At 37.5% G+C, this 22,041-nt stretch overlaps 1 long non-coding RNA gene across 1 annotated transcript in view; it reads right to left on the bottom strand.

Annotated features, from left to right (window-relative positions):
• Positions 1-22,041, bottom strand: part of LOC132673318 (uncharacterized) — a 101,359-nt gene that overhangs the window by 39,645 nt on the left and 39,673 nt on the right. Inside the window, exon 2 of the long non-coding RNA XR_009607984.1 lies at positions 14,243-14,311. This is a non-coding gene — a long non-coding RNA (uncharacterized LOC132673318). The remainder of the gene's footprint in view (positions 1-14,242; positions 14,312-22,041) is intronic.

Below are 22,041 nucleotides of genomic sequence, written 5' to 3'. Positions count from 1 at the left end.
GTGATTTCATTTCCATACATGAAATTTTATTTTAATTAAATGTTTAAATTCATGTATATCAGTTAGGGTTGGGTTCAGCTGCATGCAACAGAAAACCCAAGGAACAGTAGTTTCAAGAGAAGTAGGAATTTACTTTTCTTATATGATTGAGAGACTTGGAGTGAGCACTTGAGGCAGTGAAATTGGTTTGGTGTAAGGCTAAATTCTTTGGGATTCTCTTGGTTTTCCCCTAATGGTTGCAATACGGTTGCTTCAGCTTCAACCATCGTGATCCATTTCCAGGCAAGGGAAAGAAGAAAGAGCCAATAACAAAAGAGCACGTCAGCTGAATTTTTTCTCCTTTTAAGAATCTTTCCCGGGTCACCTGGTTGGCTCAGTTGGTTGAGCGTCCGACTTCAGCTCAGGTCATGATCTCACAGTTCGTGGGTTCGAGCCCTGCGTCAGGCTCTGTGCTGACAGATCAGAGCCTGGAGCCTGTTTCAGATTCTGTGTCTCCCTCTCTCTCTGCCCCTCCCCTGTTCATGCTCTGTCTCTGTCTTAAGAATAAATAAACATTAAAAAAATAAAAAAAAAAAAGAATCTCTCCCATAAGCCCTACTCAACTTCCCCTTACATCCTATTTTTTAGAACATTGTCACAACCTATTTAGCTGCAAGAGAAACTCAGAAATGTACTTTTTCACATGGATGCTTTCTCACCACAATAAAAGCAGGGTTCTGCTATTATAAAAGAAGGGGAGACTAAGTATTGAGCAGGCAACTAGCTGTTTTTTCTACAATATATGTCCTTAATGGTATGCTGAGTTGAAGGCCTTTAAATTTTATATAAATAAAATCATACTGTGTTACCTTCTACAATTTGCTTTTTTTGCTCAACATCATATTTTTGAAATTCACCTATATTGATAAAATAACTAATTCATTCATTCCCATTACTCTAAAATATTCTCTTTATGGGGGCATCTGGGTGACTCAGTGAGTTAAGCATCCAACTCTTGATTTCAGCTCAGGTCATGATCTCACAGTTCATAAGATCAAGCCCTGAATCAGGCTCTAGGTTGAATCTCAAGCATGAAGCCTACTTAGGATTCTCTCTCTCCCTATTTATCTGCCTCTCTTCTGCTCTCTTGCTCTTTCTCAAAATAAAGAAATAAACATTTAAAATATTCTCTTCATGAATATACCACAATTTAACCCATTTTCTGTTGATGCAAATTAGGTTAAGTTTTTCAATGCATATTCTCTTATATGTCTCCTTCAGGGTAAACATAAGTCAGATTTCATGTCTTCCTTCTTTAAGTTTTTTTTTAATCTTTATTTGTTTTTGAGAGAAAGAGACAGAATATGAGCAGGGGAGGAGCAGAAGGAGGGAGACACAGAATCCAAAGCAGACTCCAGGACCTGAGCTATCAGCACAGAGCCCAACGTGGGGCTCAAACTCATGAACCGTGAGATCATGACCTGAACCAAAGTCTGATGCTCAACCGACTGGGCCACCCAGGCACCCCTTGGTGTCCTCCTTCTTAAAATCCTCCAGTGGTTTCCCATCACACTGAAATAAAATTTAACCTTCTTTCCATATAACATCCTATATGTGCCAGTCCCCATTTATCTCCCCAATCTCGTCTAGTTGTATTCTCCCTTTTGCTCATTCTGCTCCATACATATTGGCCTCTTTTCAATTCCTAATATGCCAACCACTTTCCTTCCTCAGGGTCAGGGGCTGGTCAAGGTTTTGTAGGGCCTAAAGTTTATTCAATTTAGGTACAATGATATAAAATTAAGTGCAAGGCATTGGAAAGGAGGGAGGGAGGTGAAATGCTCTGATACTTAAGTGTCATTTATCTTTATGGAAAATCCACCTCTGCTCAGGGTCTTTGAAATTCTCTTCTTTCTGCTCAGAATGTTATTGTCCAAGATGTTCTTCCCCAGGCTCCATTTAATTATTCAGGTCTGACAGCTAGTCCTCCAATACCCATTCTCCTCTTCTGCCATAGTAATAGAATTTTTAACTGAGTACATGATTACTCAAGTAAAAGTTACATTTTGTAGTAGTTGTGGCCCTGAGACTATGTTGTGACCAGTGGGATATGAGGAAAATGATGTGCTCAGTTTTTTGGTGATTTCTTTAAAGGGGATACATACTCAGAGAGAGATGTCCTCCTTATTCCCTCTCTCCCTTTCCCACTGGCTAGAGTGTAGACCTAGTGGTTATAGCCAACTTGGACCACATGGATGACACTCAAGAAGAGATGGTAGAGAGCTGCCTCACTGGCTCAGATGATACAGTGTGTGACTCTTGATCTTGGGGTTGTGGGTTCAAGCCCCATGTTGGGTGTAGAGGTTATTTAAAAATAAAATCTTTAACAACAATAACAACAACAACAACAACAACAACAAAAGAGATAGTAGAATAGGAAAACTATAGGCCCCAGACATCTTGGTGAAGCAAAACCACAAAAAAAGTTGGTGAGAAAAAATTAACTATCATGTTTTAACTCTCTGTTACATTTGAGTCTCTATCATATTCAGTTAAATCTATATCCAATACACGGTCTTGGCTCAAATATCATTTCCTCACCAAGCCTTCTCTGACTCCCCATCTAAAGTAGCTCCCCCTTCATATATACCAAGTCATTCTCAATCCCATCAGCCTATCTTATTTACATCATCGAATTTATCACCTGAAAATATAGTATTTGTTTACTGTCTATTTTTCCCCACTAAAAAATTAATTTTATAGAGGCAGGGACCTTATATGCCTTGGTAACTGTTTTGTCTTGTTTTTAATTTTTTTTTAAGTTTATTTAAGTAATCTCTACACACAACATAAGGCTCAAACTCACAACCCAGGGTCAAGAGCCTCACACTCCTCCGACTGAGTCTGATAGGTGCTCCTGCCTTAGTAACTATTGTATGCCCTATGCTTAGAAGGGTGCCTGGTATATAATAAGTACTCAATTATTAGTTGAATAGATGAAAGAATGAATCAACAAAATATAAAATTAATTAGTTCCCACTAGACTCTGAAGGCAAGGATAACATCTGTTTGCTTATAGTCGCATCACCAGGAACTAACAAACTGACCAATACATTTTTGTAGAATGAATGAATATACTGACAAATAAATGAATAAGAAGGAATGCATTCTTGGGGTGCCTGGCTGGTTCAGTCAGTAGAGCGTGTGACTCTTGATCTCAGGGTCGTGAGTTTAAGCCCCACATTTACTTTAAAAAAATATTCTCTTAAAACAAATAATGAATATATTCTCAAAGTATTATTGTTTCTGAAATAATAATCAATAACAAAAATTTTATCATGAATATAATTTCATTTTTTTAATGTTTCAAAGTCTAACTTCCTAGAGAAATCATTTCTTCATTAGGGAATAAGAAAAATAGCAGTATTCCTCTAGATACTAAACATAAAATGTTAAAAGAAAGAAACTTAACTTTCACAAAAAGTTGACATGATTAATTTAAAATATAGGTACCAATAACATTAGCTGACATTAATTAAAGGCTTACTGGATGCCAGGCACTGTGCTAAATGGTTCTTATCTATTATCTCATTTAATCCTCAAACAATCCTATGAGTACGTTATAAAGGTCAACGATCCCTATTTGAACCACTTGAGGGCCAAATATGTTTTGGCACTCAGGACTTTTCCAAAAATTAATAAAATACATATGCTACACGTAGCACCCCTCGCAGGATCTATGTCAGCATCCCATAGTCAAATACACTAATATTTCTGCAGAGAAATATATGAATATTCACCAATTAGTGGGTACAAAAGGGCTACAGGTAGCCACATACCCATTCAAGTTAAATTCTTCCTGAGTTCAGATCAGGGCAGGTTTTCCTGGAAAATGAATTTTAAAAACTTGATTTTTAGAGATTTGGGATTTTAGAATTGCAAACAAAAAATTCTGAGTTTGTATAATCATCCCAGATTTATAGGTGACGAAACTAAAACTAAAGAACTTATCCAAGGCAGGTGTGTGGCTGGCTCAGTCCGTAGAGCATGTGACTTTTGATTTTAAGGTTGTGTAGATATTACTTAAAAATAAAATATTAAAAACAAACAAACAAACAAAAACTTGTCCAAGACCACAGAGATAATAAGGAGCAGTGGACTTGAACCCAGACAATCTGGTTGAAATTTTACCATGCCGAGCCATTTTACCAATAGTGCCTGAAGAACTGAAGGCAATCAGTCTGAATACATGGGAGATGTTCCATCTTAGGGGACAACCTGACCTTGCAGAGGATATTTACACCTCAGGGTGTGGGATAAAAAACTAAGCGATCCTAAAAGTATTTTCTCATCCTGAGAGTCCACAATCCTCTGAAAACCCATCTGTCTTATGCTTAGTTCATAGACAACATTTGTACATAGCCTGTTGTGGTGTGCATAAAACTGGCATCTGCTTTATTCATTTACTTAACAAGTGTGGTTTGAGCATTCAGCATGTGCTAAGCAGTGTAAAAAGATATGAAGACTTATTGTATGTAGTCTGTGATCTCATAAAGTCTGTAATCTATTTGAAGAGACAAGACATAAAAACAGAAAGAGTTAAATGGTCATACAAATAGGACTGGTTACAAAGCCTAAATGGAAAAAACCACAGGTGTGAGACAGACAGTATGCACCCCTGGAGGTCAAAGAAAGAGAAATCACTGTGGGCTAATGGAATCAGGGAAGACTTCATGGAAAAGATGAAGCTGGGCCTCAAGGGATGGTAAGGATTTATATGGATATAGAAAAGAGGGGTGGCATTTCAGGTATAGGCTGTGACCCACACATATATATCATCTAGTAAAAGGTTACATTTACAGTCAGCATATGCAAATTATTTTTGGAGACTTTCTTCTTAAATGGATGCTTGCTTAAGAACAAATAGTAGACTCTCTCAAATGTGTCTTTCAGTATACATACATTATAAAGGACTCTCATATAAGCAGTTTTACACACCCTAAGAAAAGTTGCTTTGACCATTTTCAACCAGGTAATATTCCAAGCGCTTCTGCAGTAAAAGAATCAGCCCTAAAATCAATCAGGTACCTAAGAAACAAAAGCTGCCTCTAGGATAGAATATTCAACTGAACTCTCTAGGAGAGACTACCTCCTCCACTATTCAGCAACATATCTTGAAGCACTGGATTGATTTATGTTTCCAGTGTCCTCCAAGATTCCATAACTTTAGGGCATCTACATAAATATGTCCTGTGACAAATACATACTACTGCATAAGTATAATATAACCAGTAACATCATATGCATGTATAAATATGCTGATAGAGCTAATATTTATGTATGAAGAGAAGCGTTACCAAGATTTCACCCTAAATTTAAAAGCAAATTGTCACTTTTCAATACACCCTCTAAAACAAGCTCTCAAATCTCTGGCATTATTCATTTTTAATAAATTGGTAAAATGACTTTAAGCCTAGAAATTACTTCTTTTTGTCTGCAAAAAAAAAAAAAAAAAAAAAAAAAAAAAAAAAAACAACCCACCTGTATAACTACAGTGGTACATATTTTGAAATTAATATGATGTTGAGTCATACCACTTGGGTACATATTAAAAATGATCAGCAGAACCAAATGGTGACCTTGGTAGTTTCCCTCGGATAATCAGAAGGCTGCTATAATTTTGCTTTCTCTGTTTTAGGAGTGCCAAAATAAGATGTGGTTCCAAAGGAACTCAGTCCATCTCTTGATGAGTTCATGACATTTCAAATCAATCCCTTCATATTTTCCAATCCCCTAACAAAGTGTTGCTGCTATCAGTAACATGCATGGAAGTCATAGCGTCTTCCCTTCCACCTTAAATCTTAGTCTTCATTCTTTTTAAAGCTGGCCTTTTCAGGGGCGCCTGGGTGGCTCAGTTGGTTAAGCGTCCGACTTTGGCTCAGGTCATGATCTCTCAGTCTGTGAGTTCGAGCCCTGTGTTGGTCTCTGTGCTGACAGCTCAGAGCCTGGAGCCTGTTTCAGATTCTGTGTCTCCCTCTCTCTGACCCTCCCCCGTTCATGCTCTGTCTCTCTCTGTCTCAAAAATAAATAAACGTTAAAAAAAAAAACTAAAGCTGGTCTTTTCCTGTTCTGTCATTCACTCCCTATGACACCCTGAAATGCTTCTTTTGGTCTTTTAAAGTAGCTATTCAATATTCTGATTAATACACCAACAGCAGAGGATAATTATGGGGAAATACATATCTTAATAGTATACATGTAGCGAATGCAAATTGGTGCAGCCATGTGGAAAACAGTATGGAGGTTAATAAAAAAGTTAAAAATAGAACCACCCTATAATCCAGCAATTGCACTACTAGATATTTGCCCAAGGAACATAAAAATACTAATTCATAGGGATACATGCACCCCAAAGTTTAGAGTAGCATTACCTACAATAGCCAAATTATGGAAACAGCCAAAGTATCCATCAACTGATGAATGGATAAAGAAGATGTCATATATATACACAATGGAATATTACTCAGCCACAAAAAAAAGAGAATGAAATCTTGCCATTTGCAACAACATATATGGCACTAAAGAGTATTGTGTCAAGTGAAATAAGTCAGAGAAAGACAAATACCAAATGATTTTACTCATACATAGAATTTAAGAAACAAAACAAATGAGAAAAGGGAAGAAAAGAAAAAAGAGAGAGAGAGGCAAACCAAGAAAATAGACTCAACTATAGAGAACAAACTGATGGTTACCAGAGGAGAGGGGAGTAGGGGGATGGATGAAACAGGTGATGGGGATTAAAGAGGGCACTTGTTATGATGAGCACTGGGTATTGCACAGAAGTGTTGACTCACTATATTGTATACCTGAAACTAACATTACACTGTATGTTAACTAATTGGAATTTAAATTAAAACTTTAGGGGGCGGGGCGCCTGGGTGGCTCAGTCGGTTAAGCATCCGACTTCGGCTCAGGTCATGATCTCACGGTCCGTGGGTTCGAGCCCCGCGTCGGGCTCTGTGCTGACCGCTCAGAGCCTGGAGCCCATTTCAGATTCTGTGTCTCCCTCTCTCTCTGCCCCTCCCCTGTTCATGCTCTGTCTCTCTCTGTCTCAAAAATAAATAAACGTTAAAAAAATAAATAAATAAATAAAACTTTAGGGGGCACCTGGGTGGCTCAGTCAGTTAAGTGTCCGACTTCACCTCAGGTCATGATCTCACGGTTCATGAGTTCAAGTCCCACATCAGGCCATCAGGCTCTGTGCTGACAGAACCTGGAGCCTGCTTAGGATTCTGTGTCTCCCTCTCTCTCTGCCCATCTCGTGCTCACACTCTGTCTCTGTCTCTCTGTCTCTCTGTCTCTCTTTCTCTCTCTCTCAAAAATAAATTAACATTAAAAAAAGAAGAAATTCTTACTTAAAAAAAACTTTAGAAAATAGTATATGTATAGAATAACATTTTAAAGATTACTCAATGATTTTTTGTTCTTTGAAATTGCTTTCTTCTTCTACCATTGAAATGAAATCTTGATTCTAAAGCTTATGTACTCAAGGGAAACTAAAATCCAGAAACAAACTCAAGTTCCCTTTGGAAAAAAAATTCTCTTAAATCTCTGACAGAAACAGTTATCTGGAAAAGCCTACAAATGTTTTGTTTTGTTCGTATGGTTGTTTGTTTAGTTGGTTTTTGAAGAAGAGAAAAGGTTTTCTTCTAAAAAGTAGGAGCACGGAGGGCACCTGGGTGACTCAGTTGGCTGGGTGTCTGACTTTGGCTCAGGGCATGGTCTTGGGATTCACGAGTTCAAACCCCACATTGGGCTCACTGCTGTCAGTGCAGAGCCCGCTTCAGATCCTTTTTCTGCCTCTCCCTTGCTTGCATCCTCTCAAAAATAAAACATTAAAAAAATTTTTTTAAGTAGGAGCACGAAGTCCTCAAGCAATAAACTCCATATTGAAAGAACAAAACTGGAAAGAAGACATAATGATTAGGAGATATATGTTTGAAAGTTAGGCTGAAGAAAGATCTGAGGATGGAAAGAAGAGCATTGAAATTAGCCACTGATGTGAGTCTCTGAGAAGGGAGATGGCACTCTGGCTTCCCTTGGCTCTGCTCCTCATGAGATGACAATAAAAATCTCAGATAGGTTTGGGACATTCTAAGAATAGAGATCTGTACTTTGCTTCCTGGGTAAAGTCCAGAAAGACAGGAAGAGTCAAAAAGAAAACCCCAGTACCAGAAATACATAGCAACAATTTAGCAGAAATTCAACAAGATGTGGGAAAAAAGAACTTGTGACAGTTCTCCAAGTCTTCGTTGGCCCCAGAAGTGGCTGCAAGAAGGCCAGTTAACCTGAAGAACCAAGAAGATACCATAGGTATGAACTGGACAAGTTGGAAGTCATGATAGGACCACAGACATTGAAACAGATGAAAGAGTGACTAATAACTAACAGAGACAAAAGATGATCATTGACCAGATTCTTCCTTCACCTCACACAAATTTAAACCCTGAAGAACTTAGATGTCATCATAGGGAAAACTGAATCCCTAAATCTGGTTGAATTTACATTTGAAATAATCACTTTATAATTAGTGGCAAAAAGAAACAATTAGGGAAGAACTTCCAAAGGCTGCCACCATGATGTGCACCATGCTACCTACACCATACCCACATAACCTACTCCCCCCCACCCAACTACCATAGACAATGTTTATGATTCTCTCTAAAGTCTAGTTCTCAGGGCACCTGGGTGGCTCAGTTGATTGAGCATCTGACTCTTGATTTTGGCTCAGGTCATGATCCCAGGGTTGTGGGATCGAGCCCTGTGACAGGCTCTGCACTGAGCGTGGAGCCTTTTTGGGATTCTCTCTCTCTCTCTGCCTCTCTCCTCTCTCTCTTCTTCTCTCTCTCTCTTTCCCTCTCTCTGCCACTTGCTCGCTGTAAAATGAATAATAAAATAAAATCTAGTGCTCTGTGACTGGACCCTATCCTCTCTTATCTATTCAAGAACAATGTTCTAGCAACAGTCCCTTCTTTCACCTGTATCATAAAATTTTCATTCTTTTCCAGGTCATTTCCGTCAGTAAATAAATCTGCTGTACTTACTTTTATCTTTAAAACAAGCCCTCTCTTGATGAATGAAATGTGTGTATTGCAATAGAATATTACCCCATAGATTTTTTTTTTCTACTAACTACAAAGTGGAGAAAATACTTTATAATGGAGAAATCTGGAAGTCACCATTTTAACTATGAGATCAAATTTAGCATCACTATAGTGGACAATTAACATTATCTGCCTCCTGATGAAATATGATGTGAAACACATAAAGTAACTTAAGATATTCTTGCCAACAATGTTTAACCTGAATCCTATTATGCTTCTAGACTTAACTTCGAGTTAACAGGATACATAGATGGGAAAGAAACAAACTAAACTATACCATGAATAATTAGAAAATTCCAGAATATAGGATACTCCATAACAACTGACCTGAACTCTCTTTTCTTTTCATTTTTCTTTTCTTTCCTTTTCTCTTCTTTTCTTTTCTTTTCTTTTCCTTTCTTTTTTTGTTTAAAGTAGGGTCCATGCCCAACATGGGGCTTGAACTCACGACCTTGAGATTAAGAGTCTCATGTTCTACTGACTGAGCCAGCCAGGTACCCCTGACATGAACTTTCAAAACAATAAAATTCACTTTTAAAAAATGTAGGAGGACTTTTCTATTAATCGATACTAAGGAGACATAACAATATGCAACATGTAAACTTTGGCTTCCAGATTTAAAAAATATAAAAGATTATATAAAAGATGTTTTGAGACTACTGGGAGAATGTGAACATTAGATGATGTGGAATGATTATTAATTTTCTCAGGATATGAAAGCTGAAGTATTTATGGGTAAAATGTCATGAAATCTGCAACTTGCTTTTAAATGTTTCAATAAGCTACTTAGAAAGCAAAGATGGAAAGATTAAAAATTGGTGAATCTAGGTGAAGAATATGCAATTGTTCATTGTATGATTCTTTCAAATTCTCTGTAGGTTTGAAATTTTCTAAAGTAAAAAATTCTTTCTAAAAGTCTCTGTTGAGGGGCGCCTAGGTGGTTCAGTTGGTTGAGCGTCCAAATCTTGGTTTTGGCTCAGGTCATGATCTCAAGTTCATGGGATCAAGCCTCATGTGGGGCTCTGTGTTGAGCATGGAGCCTGCTTGGAATTCTCTCTCTCCCTCTCACTTGCTGCCCCCACCCCACATTTGTACTCTCATGCTCTTTCTAAAATAAATACATAAACATTAAAAAATAAAAATAAAAGCCTCTGTTGACAGCATAACTCCTTCAAGATAACTAATTCTCCATTTTTCCATTCCCCTTGGAAATTTCCTTGGAAAGAGTTGTCTATACTCAAAGTTTCCATTTCTTCTCTTTCTATTCTTTCTTGAATTTAGGCTAACTCCTCACCTCTTCAAAACAGATCTTGGCAAGGTCACCAATGACCTCGCCACAGATAAATCCAATGGTCAGTTCTCAGTTCTCATCCTATTCAACCTACCCACAGTGTTTGACAAACTTGATTAGTCCTCTTCTTAAAACGTTTTTGTACTTAATTCTAAGACACCATACTCCTTTGATTTTCCTCCTCTGCACTGATGCTCCTTCTAGTCTCCTTTGATAGATGTGTCTCATCTTCCTAATCTCTAATATTATAGTCTCACAAAGTTCAGACCTGAGACCTCTTCTCTGTCTAGACTCCTCCTCCAGATAATGCCACACAATCTCTGGTGTTTAAATACCATCTATATATACTATTTGGACTTCTACCCTGAATTCTTATGTTCTTATACCAAGGTGCCTACTTGACAACTCAGCTTGAATGTCTAATAGGCATTCCATACTTAACACCTAACATTCATACTTAATTAAACTCCTAATAGATCCCTGCCCCAATCACCATGAACATGTTTCTCTCACAAGTCTTCCTTACCTCAGTAAATGGCAACTCTACTCTTCCAGTTGCTCAAGCCAAAACCTTGGACTAACCATTTGACTCATCTCTTTTTCTCCCATTACCAATTCTTCAACAAATCTTGTCAGCTCTATCCTAAAAATAGACCTTGGATTTTACATTACTCACTATCACCACTACTATGACCATAATCTAAGCCTCCACTTACTGGCTGATCATAGTAGCCTTCTAAATGGTCTGCTTTTGCCTCGTATGTTTTATCCTAGAAAAGGCAGCCAAAGTCAGTCTTTTAAAATATAAGTCAGATCATATTATCCCTCTGCTCAAAACCCTCCAATGGCTTCCTATGTCATTCATGGAAAAATCCACTGTTCCTATTGAAAGAAATTAAATAAAAACTAAATAAATAGAAAGATATTCTGTGTTCATAGCCTTACTATTGTGAGGATGTCAATTCTCCCCAAACTGATCTATAGACTTAACTCAATCCCTATCAAAATTCCAGTTGGTCTTTTTATAGAAATTGGCAAGCTAATCTAAAATCCAAAAGGAAATGAAGGTTCAAGGAATTCAGAATAGTCAAAACAATCTTGAGAAGAAAAGAACAAAGTTGGAGGAATCAAATTTCCTGATTTTAAAACTTACTATAAAGCTACAGTAATCAAGCGAGGGTTGTACTGGCATAAGGATAAATATCTAAACTGATGGAATAGAATTGAGAGTCTAGAAATAAATATATGGTCAATTGACTTTTGGCGAGGATGGCAAAATAATTTAACACAGAAAGAATACTGAGGGTTGATGGGGGGTGGGAGGGAGGAGAGGGTGGGTGATGGGTATTGAGGAGGGCACCTTTTGGGATGAGCACTGGGTGTTGTATGAAAACCAATTTGACAATAAATTTCATATACTGAAGAAAAAAAACACAGAAAGAATAGTGTTTTCGATGGTGCTGGGATAACTGGATATCCACATACACAAGAATGAAGTTGGACCCTTAATCTTACACCATGTGCAGAAATGAACTCAAAATGAACCACAGACCTAATTATAAGAACAAAAACTTTTTGAATTTTTTTTAATGTTTTATTTATTTTTGAGACAGAGAGAGACAGAGCATGAACGGGGGAGGGTCAAAGAGAGAGGGAGACACAGAATCTGAAGCAGGCTCCAGGCTCTGAGCTGTCAGCACAGAGCCCGACACAGGGCTCGAACTCACGGACCGTGAGATCATGACCTGAGCCGAAGTCGGACGCTTAACCGACTGAGCCACCCAGGCGCCCCGAACAAAAACTTTTTGAAGAAAAATGAATTTTCATGACTTTGGATTAGGTACTGGTTTCTTAAATATAATGCCAAAAGTGCCAAGTGACAAAAGAAAAAATACATAATTTTAGACTTCATCAGAATTAGTTTTTTAAATTTTTAATTTTTACATTTTAATTCCAGTGTAGTCAACATGCAGTGTTACATTAGTTTCAGGTACACAATACAGTGATTCAACAATTCTACTTTTGTTTCCCTTGCTTCAGGAGACAGATCTCTTGAATGTTGCTACAGCTGATGTCAGAGAAATAATTGCCTTTGTTCTCTTCAAGAATTTTTATACTTTTAGGTCTCACATTTAGATCCTGAATCTATTTTGAGTTTATTTTTGTGTATGGTGTGAGAAAGTGGCCCAGTTTCATCATTCTTTTGCATGTAGCTATCCGGTTTTCCCAACACCATTTGTTGAAGAGACTGTCTTTTTCCCACTGCATATTCTTGCCTCCTTTTTGAAGATTAATTGACCATATAATCATGAGTTTATTTCTGGTCTCTATTCTGTACCATTGATCTATGTGTCTATTTTTGTGCCAGTACCATACTGTTTTGATTACTATAGCTTCGTAGGATATCTTGAAGTCTGAGATGGTGATACCTTTAGTTTTATTCTTCTTTTTCAAGATTGCTCTGGCTATTTGTGGTCTTTTGTGGTTCCATACAAATTTAAGAGTATTTGTTCTAGTTCTGTGAAAAATGCTGTTGGTATTTTGACAGGGATTGCATTAAGTCTGTGGATTTGGGGTAATACATACCTTAAAAAATATATTTATTTATTTTGAGAAAGAGAGAGCAAGTAAGTACAGAGGGGTAGAGAGAGAGAGCGAGAGAGAGAAAATCCCTAGCAGGCTCCAAGCTGTCAGTGCAGAGCCCAATGCAGGGCTTGAACTCACAAATTGTGAGATCATGACCTGAGCTGAAATTAGGAGTCAGATGCTTAACTAACTGAACCACCCAGGCGCCCCATGTCTTTAATTTTTTTTAAAGTTTATTTATTTATTTTGAGACAGTGCGTGCGCATGCATGCACACATACAAGTGGGAGGGAGGGCACAGAAAGAGAGAGACAGAATCTGAAGCAGGCCCCCCACTCTCAGTGCATAGCCCAATGTGAGTCTCAAAACCACAAATCATGGGGCGCCTGGGTGGCTCAGTCGGTTAAGCGTCCGACTTCGGCTCAGGTCATGATCTCACGGTCCGTGAGTTCGAGCCCCGCGTCAGGCTCTGGGCTGATGGCTCAGAGCCTGGAGCCTGTTTCAGATTCTGTGTCTCCCTCTCTCTCTGACCCTCCCCTGTTCATGCTCTGTCTCTCTCTGTCTCAAAAATAAATAAACATTAAAAAAAAAATTAAAAAAAAACAAAAAAACCACAAATCATGAGATCATGACCTGAGACGAAGTCAAGAGCTGGATGCTCAACTGACTGAGGCACCCAGGCGCCCCTTGTCTTTAACTGTTTTCATTGAAACATAATTGACATACAACATATTAGTTTCAGGTGTACATGATTTGCTATTTACATATATTGCAAAAGGATCAGCACAATAAATCTTGTGGACATGTTACCATATACAGTTACAAAAAAGAATTTCTTGTGATGAGAACTTTTAAGATCTACTCCCTTACCAGCTTGCAAATATACAAAACATAATTATTAACTATAGTCACTGTTTTTATTTCTATCTTCATCACTAAGAAAGACATTGTGTCTCTTGATTTTCCCAGAGTTTAGCATAGTACCTGATACATAGTAGCAATTCAATAAATGTTAAATGAATGAAAGCACATTCATTGGTGATTATCAATAGTTTTAATATATTTTATGATGTTTTAACACTTTTAATAATGAAACATTTAGCTTTAATAAAGTATTTGGAGAATTTCCTAAAATAAGCACATAAATATCCTGTGTATACACTGAAAATCTTTTTTACAAAACTGGTAAAATAAAATGATTTTGTGCTTTATTTATGACTTACCCCACAAGCCAGTTATCAGATGGTCAAAAATTTGCCAAAGAAATTCTGAAGATCACCTCATAAGAAGAGCTGAAAAGAGAGATGTGGTTAATTCATCCTTGAGACTATTCTCATTTTGACATTCAGCGATTTATATATGCAACTCCCATTAATGCTAATGGGAATTGTGCACATAAATTCTCACAAACTGAGATGAGAACACATCCCTAAACGTGCAAACCAGGGATACATGCAGATACTATAATTCCAAAGACTAAAAAACTAAGCCCATAATTAAAACGTGTGGATCTCTTGGTGGCAGCAGATTGAGTTGCTAGCACACTTACAGGCCAAATTCATCACAATATATCTACAGCCTTCCAACTTCTACCAGTCCTGGAAAGCAGCAGATGCTGGTGAACAGCAGACTACCTTGACCAGGAGAAAGGTCAGTCTGCTCTACAAACATCATCTGGAGAAGGGGAAAAGGCAATGGCAAGGTAGAGAACTGTCTGGGGAAGTTGAAAACTTGCCAAAGATCTTTTTGTCTCCTGTTCCCACTGCCTCAAGTCCTTTCACTTGACAGTTATATCTGCTTAGAAGAGGATTTCTGAGTCTAAAACCTTTGAACAAGAGCCAAATAATCTGTTCTGCAAGAGGCTATTTGAAAAGCTGGTTTACTCACAACATAACCTTTAAATATGCTCTACTGGGGAGTATTTACTCGTAGTTCTGAAAATCCAAACCAACTCTAAGGTGAATACAAATACATGATTTCACGTAATATATGATCATGATCACTAGGTCTTATAGACTCGTTAAAATTTCAACAACTTATTCTTAATACTCCTGTAATAAATTTACTTCCAATTCAACCCCACCAAAAGCATAAGAGTCTATACACACTGAGTATAGCCTAGTGAAAAGCATATTGAACTTGAAATTCAAAGATGATTCAAGTTCCACTTACTGGCACTAAACATGAAATCTCTCCAAGCCACAATTTCTTCTGTTGGAAATGGGAGGCAACAATCCTTGTCCTATCCATTTCTTAAAATATTTATGACACTCAAATTAGAAGTTTAAATGAAAGCATTTGAGAATACAAACACTGGGGTGCCTGGGTGGCTCAGTTGGTTAAGCATCTGTCTCTTGATTTCATTCAGGTCATGATCTCACGGTTCATGAGTTTAAGCCTCACATCGGGCTCTGTACTGACAGCTCAGAGCATGGAGCCTGCTTCAGATTCTGTGTCTCCCTCTCTCTCTGCCCCTCCCCCCCCCATACTCTGTCTCTCTCTCTCAAAAATAAATATTAAAAATTTTTTAAATAATTTTTTAAATTAAATGTTATCCCCTAAAAACTGCAGAAATGGCTTCTTTTACTGAAAAACAATGTAATGCCCGACAGAAAATATCTTTCATAATTCCACTTCCTCTCTCTTCTCCCTGAAGTCCCCAACTCTGGTCCTTACCTCTGGCCATCCACCTACCCAATAACGAATACTTTGTTTTACCTAAGTGACCTAAAACCACGAAGCGTGAAACTCCAACAGTAGGGGAAGAACAATAAATCATATCGGGAGTCATGTGACTTCATTCTAGTCCCAGTTCTGCTAGCAGTACCTACTATGTGCCAAACACTGTGCTAGGAGCTAGAGATACTTCATTGAACAACATTCAGCTTCAACTTCAAGGAAGTCATCCTTGACACATCCTGTCTATCACTGCCCACATTCAAACCAACATTGAATCCTATCATTTTTACAGTGAATTCATCCACTGCCTCCATCTTCCCTGGTCCAAAATGGCATCATTTCATTTTCTCTTGCATAGACTACTACCATAACCTGCTCATTAGACTACCCACATTCTATTCTTGGCACTTGCTGTATGTAAGTTTTCAAACCCAAATCTGGTCCTGACACTCCTCATGCTTAAAACACTCCAAGGACTTTTAAATTAAAAAAAAAAAAAAAAAAAAAAGAATTTTTTTAAAATGGCCTACAAGAGCCCACATAATCTGGCCCTACCTACTTCTCAGATCTTATCAATCCCTTTCCTCTCTGTGCTTTAGCCACATCACTTTCTTTTAGCTTCTTTGTAAGTGCCACTGTCCTCCCTACAACCACACCCTTAACATGCTGTTCCCTCAGGCTTTTCATGTAGTTAATTCCTACTCGTCTTTACTCAGTCATCACTTCTGAAAGAAAGCCTTCCCTCTCCGCCCTTTCTTGGTTAGTTGGTCAAATCCCCCTTTGTATTTCTCATAGCACCATGAACATCTCCTCTGCACTTAGCACTCATTATTTAGCTCTTTCCTCCAATTAACCATAAGCTCCATAAGAGCAAAGCTTGTGCCTGTTTTTGCCCATCACTATTTTTTCTCAGCACCTATCACAGTACCTTGCACATAGTAGCCGCACATATTTTGGACTAAATTACTACATTAATTATCTCATTTTAGTAACAAAGCAAGTCAGCAGGAAATTATATCTCAGTATATAATGCTTTATTTCAGTATCATCTCAGTATATCTATATATATACTATATATATACTATATGTACTCAGTATATAACTATATCTCTCAGTATATATAACCCTATATCTCAGTATATAACTATATCTCAGCATATAATGCATTTGCAATAATGCAAATTCTGAGAGGGCAGGGATTTTTGTCTGTTTTATTCACTGATATATACTCAGGGCCCAGAATAGTGGCTGGCACATAACAGGTACTCCCTAAATTTTTCTTAAATTAATGAATTAAGAGATATACTATGGATAAGCTCAAAGAATGTTGACAGCATATAGCAATTGGCTATATTAGCTTACTACATGTTCTTTAATTTATTTCATTCATTTGATGTCTACCTTATTAGGAAAATTCAGTGAAATCCTAAACACAACCACTTCCTTGCTTAATGACCCAGAGAAGTTACATAATCTCTTTGAGATTCTGTTTCCTCATCCAACAAATGAAGAAAATACCATGTGTTCTGGCCTCCTCACAGGATTAGTTAAGAATTAAAGGAGATCATGTAAACTATAAAGGGCTACATAAATAAGTAGACCCAAACTAGTATTTTTTGAACACCAACTATATATGATAGACACTAGGCTAGGCATTGTCCTTAAGAAATGATAGGACAGTAAGTCCCTCTGTGCTGGTCGTCATATAAACCCCCCTCATATTTTCTCCTCTCCATTTCTTTCCCATCTCTCTATTATAATCATCAATTATGATTATTCACATGATCTCTTACACTATAAAATACAGGAATGTTGAAACTATGAGGCACAGAAAGAAGTGGCTAAGGCTGGATAAAGCAGAACTTAGACCTTGAACAAAAGATTCAGCAAAATTCTAAATGTTGAGGAGGGACATGTAATGAGGCATTTCACATTATTCCCAGCTAAAGAACTGAGGACAAAACTGGTTGGGTAGGAATACCATTGAATGTTTGGTGTCAAAAATGAGTCAGTTGTCCCTTGTACAACACAGGTTTGAACAGTGTAGGTCCACTTATATGTGGATTTTTCCCTAGTAAATACAGCACAGTACAGTTAATCAACTGATTATATGATCAGTGAGGTATCCAGCAACAGTAGGCTTCCAGTAGTTAAAGTTTTGGAGAGTCAAAAGTTAAACGTGGATTTCCAACAGCATGGGGGGTGGTGCTCCTAAACACTGTGTTGCTCGAGAGTCAACTATATTGAAAGTTGATTGAACAGTATTTTTTTTCCTGAATTAAATTACCTAGGAGACATTAATTGGTTGGGGAAAAAAAAAAAAGAGCATGGATATGAGTGTGGATAGTGGCACTACAGCTTCTGTTTCTTTATTTCACAAAACACTTTCAGGTTGTAATGATGGTGAGCCCGACAGGCTGAGAGCAATCATAACACTTCATGGTGCCCACCCCAAGGAAAGAGAAGTCCTATTCTCACCACTCCCATCACAATCCACAGGCAACTATCCATCATCTTTTCTCCCTCTCTACTAATAATTACTGTCCTCATTGGTATCCAAAGCACAGTCCCCCAGATAGCCTGTTGATACATAGCATTGTATTCAGTGTTTTCCATCCAGCAGTACATCATCTGCTGTGATGCACATATGGAATGTAGTAAGACAAGCCAAGGGGACCAGGCATGACTAAGGATGCTCTGGCTTTCATAATTTTATTCACTAGTTTAAGAGACATATATACCTTTAATTATACAAGCACAGTGAGAGGTTCTCATTCACCTAGTTTATTGACTAATGTCCTAAAAGGAAAGCATGAAAATTCTTCCCTTTGAAAATGTTTTTATTTTTTTTAACGTTTATTAATTTTTTGAGAGACAGAGTGTGAGTGGGGGAGGGGCAGAGAGAGCGGGAGACACAGAATCTTAAGCAGGCTCCAGGCTTTGAGCTCTCAGCACAGAGCCTGAGGTGGGGCTCGAACTCACAAACTGCATGATCATGACCTGAGCTGAAGTGGGACACTTACCGACTGAGCCACCCAGGCGCCCCGGAAAATGTTTTCAAAATGTTATATTCCCTTGACTCTGATAAGAAGAACTCAAGATTTATTTTGAGAGAGACAGCATGGGCAGGGGAGGAACAGAGAGAAATGGGACAGAAGATCCGAAGCGGGCTCTGCCCTGACAGCAGGGAACCCAATGTGGAGCTTGAACACACTAACCATCAGATCACGACCTGAGCTGAAGTCAGATGTTTAACTAAATGAGCCACCCAGGTGCCCCTCAAGATTTAACTTTATGGAACCTCCAAAATCATGGCAATCTTTTTTACCAAAAAACTAGAACTAAGGTAAGGTTTTCACCATATCTCTGAACCGAGTGACTTTCAGAAAGATCTCTGAAAAGAACCTCCCATGGTTTTCACAAAAACGAAGCCTATCTCCTTCTGTATTTGATGTGTATTTTTCCTAAAATATAGCTTCTCAACTATAATTATATAATATTTGCATTCTGTGAAACTAATGTTATTTAAGAAATGATTGTGCCTTTTGACTCTTTTCCCCTATTTCAAAGAGAGTGAAAAAGTGTAAGTTTTCACTTAAAAAATGAATGTCATAAGAAAGTAATACAGAGCATGGTGACCATGGTTAATAATACTGTATTGCATATTTGGAAGTAGCTAGGATAGTGAATCTTGAAAGTTCTCATCACAAGAAAAAAAATTGTAACTATATATGGTGGATGTTAACTGAACTTATTGTGGTGATCATTTTGCAATATATGCAAATATCAAATCATTACACTGAACACTTGAAACTAATACAATGTCAATTATAGCTCAACAAAAATTTTATTAAATTTCAAAAATAAAGCAGTTGACTGTAAAAGCAATGGGGAAAAAGATTTGCAGAATTTCAGGTTCCTGGAAACAAGGGGGGGGGGGGATAAAGGAATTTATAATGCAGAAGTGTATTTTACTTTGAATGTGAAAATCATCATGAAGCAAATCCTAAATAGTGTACAAGACTAGATAAAAATGACTAAGATTTTAGACCCATTGTTTTCAAATGATAAATAAGGCAGAAATTTTTAATAAGTTGGTATTTTTGAAGTACAGAATCAAAATAAACAGTAGCACAGTTCATAACCACCAAAAGAGAATCACAAGAATAAGTTGTCAAATGAACAGCCAGCAACTCAAAACAAACATGCATGTGTTCCCAATGCTGTGTGAATAACCATCTTTCTCTTGCAACTGATATATAGCCAACAGATGCATGTAATACAAATCATGTTCTCTAATTACTCTACCTCCATATATCCTACTTGTATTGTGCAAACTCTCACTGTAAGAGAAATGCCTATTCATTATACCTGCCAGTCTCTATACAAAATTCAACCAAGAAACCCATCACGCTAAAACTATAGTAACCCTTTGCCCTTTAAGAAACTGGAAATATAACGAATAGATTTAGTGGTACATTAGAATTCTGGCTCTGTCACTTGCTAGCTATGTGACCTTTAAAAATTTATTGAGTCTCCCTGAGTCTTGGTTTTCTCATCTATTCAGTGGGGATAGTAATACCCTCTTTTAGGTATTTATGGAAATTAATTGAGATGCTACTAACCTCTAAGTATAAATGCAAAAAGTTCAATGAATGGTAGCTATTAGACAAGTGATTTCAATGTGAAATGTATCAGAATACCCCATTAATAATGACTTAAGCAGTAAAGAGCTTAATTATTTTATATAATTAGAAGTATGGAGGTTGGATGCTCCCGAGTTGAAAGCTGAGAGAAGTATCTCAATACTGTCATCAATAACACAGGCTCTAAACCTGTTCTTCTCAAACTATTCCAAAAAATAAGAGAAAGAAAATGGTCCAAATTCATTCTATGAGGCAGAATAACCCTCATAAGCCATATAAAGCCATACCAAAATCACATAAAGACACTACAAAAAAAGAGAGAGAGAGAGAGAGAGAGAGAGAGAGAGAGAGAACTACAGACCAATATCTCTGATGAACATAGATGCAAAACCCTCAACAAAATGTTAGCAAACCAAATCCAAAAATATTTTTTAAAAAAATCATTCACCACAATCAAGTGGGATTTGTTCCTGGGATACAAGGGTGGTTCAATATTCGCAAATCAATCAATGCAATACATCACATCAACAAGAGAAAGGATAAAAACCGTAAGATCATTTCATTAGGTGTGCAACAAGCAACTGACAAAGTACAACATCCATTCATGATAAAAACCCTCATCAGAGTAGGTTTAACAGGAACATATCTCAACATGATAAAAGCCCTATATGAAAACCCCACAGCTAACATCATACTCAATGGGGAAAAACTGGGAGCTTTTCCCCTTACAACAGGAACAAGACAAGGATGTCCACTCTCATCACTTTTATTCAATGTAGTACTGGAAGTCCTAGCCACAGCAATCAGACAAGAAAAAAGGGGCACCTGGGTGGCTTAGTCAGTTAAGCATGTGACTCTTGGTTTTGGCTCAGGTCATGATCTCACGGTTTGTGAGTTCAAGCCCTGCAATAAGCTCTGTGCTGACAGTGCAGACCTTGCTTGGGATTCTCTCTCTGCCCCTCCCACTCTCCCGTTCTCTCTCAAAATGAGTAAACTTTTTTTAAAAAGGCATCCAAAATGGTAAGGAAGAAGTAAAACTTCACTATTTGCAGATGACATGATACTGTATACAGATAACCCTAAAGACTCTTCAAAAAAAAAAAAAATGACTAGAACTGTCATCTGGAGGGAGGGGCTAATCTTGCCATTAGCAACAACACAGATGGATCTAGAGAGCATAATGCTAAGCAAAATAAGTCAGTCAGAGAAAGACCAATACCATGATTTCACTCCTATGTGGAATTTAAAAAATAAAATAAAGGAACAAAGAAACAAAAGAGACAAACCAAAAAAAAAAAAAAAAAGATTCTTAACTATAGAGAATAAACTGATGGTTACCAGAGGGGAGGTGGGTGCAAGGATGGGTGAAATAGGTGAAGGCGATTAAGAGTACACTTATCACAAGGAGCACTGAGTAATGAATAGAATAGTTTAATCACTATATTGCACATCTGAAACTAATATAACACTGTATGGTAACTACACTGGAATTTTTATTTAAAAAACCCTACAGGCTCTACTTATTTGCTCCTCACTCTCTTTGGTCCTCATGCTTAGTCATATGATAGAAATGTCATGGTTCCAAACATAATATCCTCACACCACTGTTCCAAGCAGAAAAGAAAGGAATAAAAGGCCTTGTCCTCACCAAGCTCTTTTATTTAATCTAAGAAGAAAAACTTTCCCCAAAGCCCTAC

This window comes from Panthera onca, chromosome C1 (assembly GCF_046562875.1).
Source record: "Panthera onca isolate mPanOnc1 chromosome C1, mPanOnc1 haplotype 2, whole genome shotgun sequence".
Classification (NCBI taxonomy): domain Eukaryota; kingdom Metazoa; phylum Chordata; class Mammalia; order Carnivora; family Felidae; genus Panthera; species Panthera onca.
The sequence above is the reverse complement of the archived record's forward strand: the minus strand, read 5'-3'. Positions and strand labels throughout refer to the sequence as shown.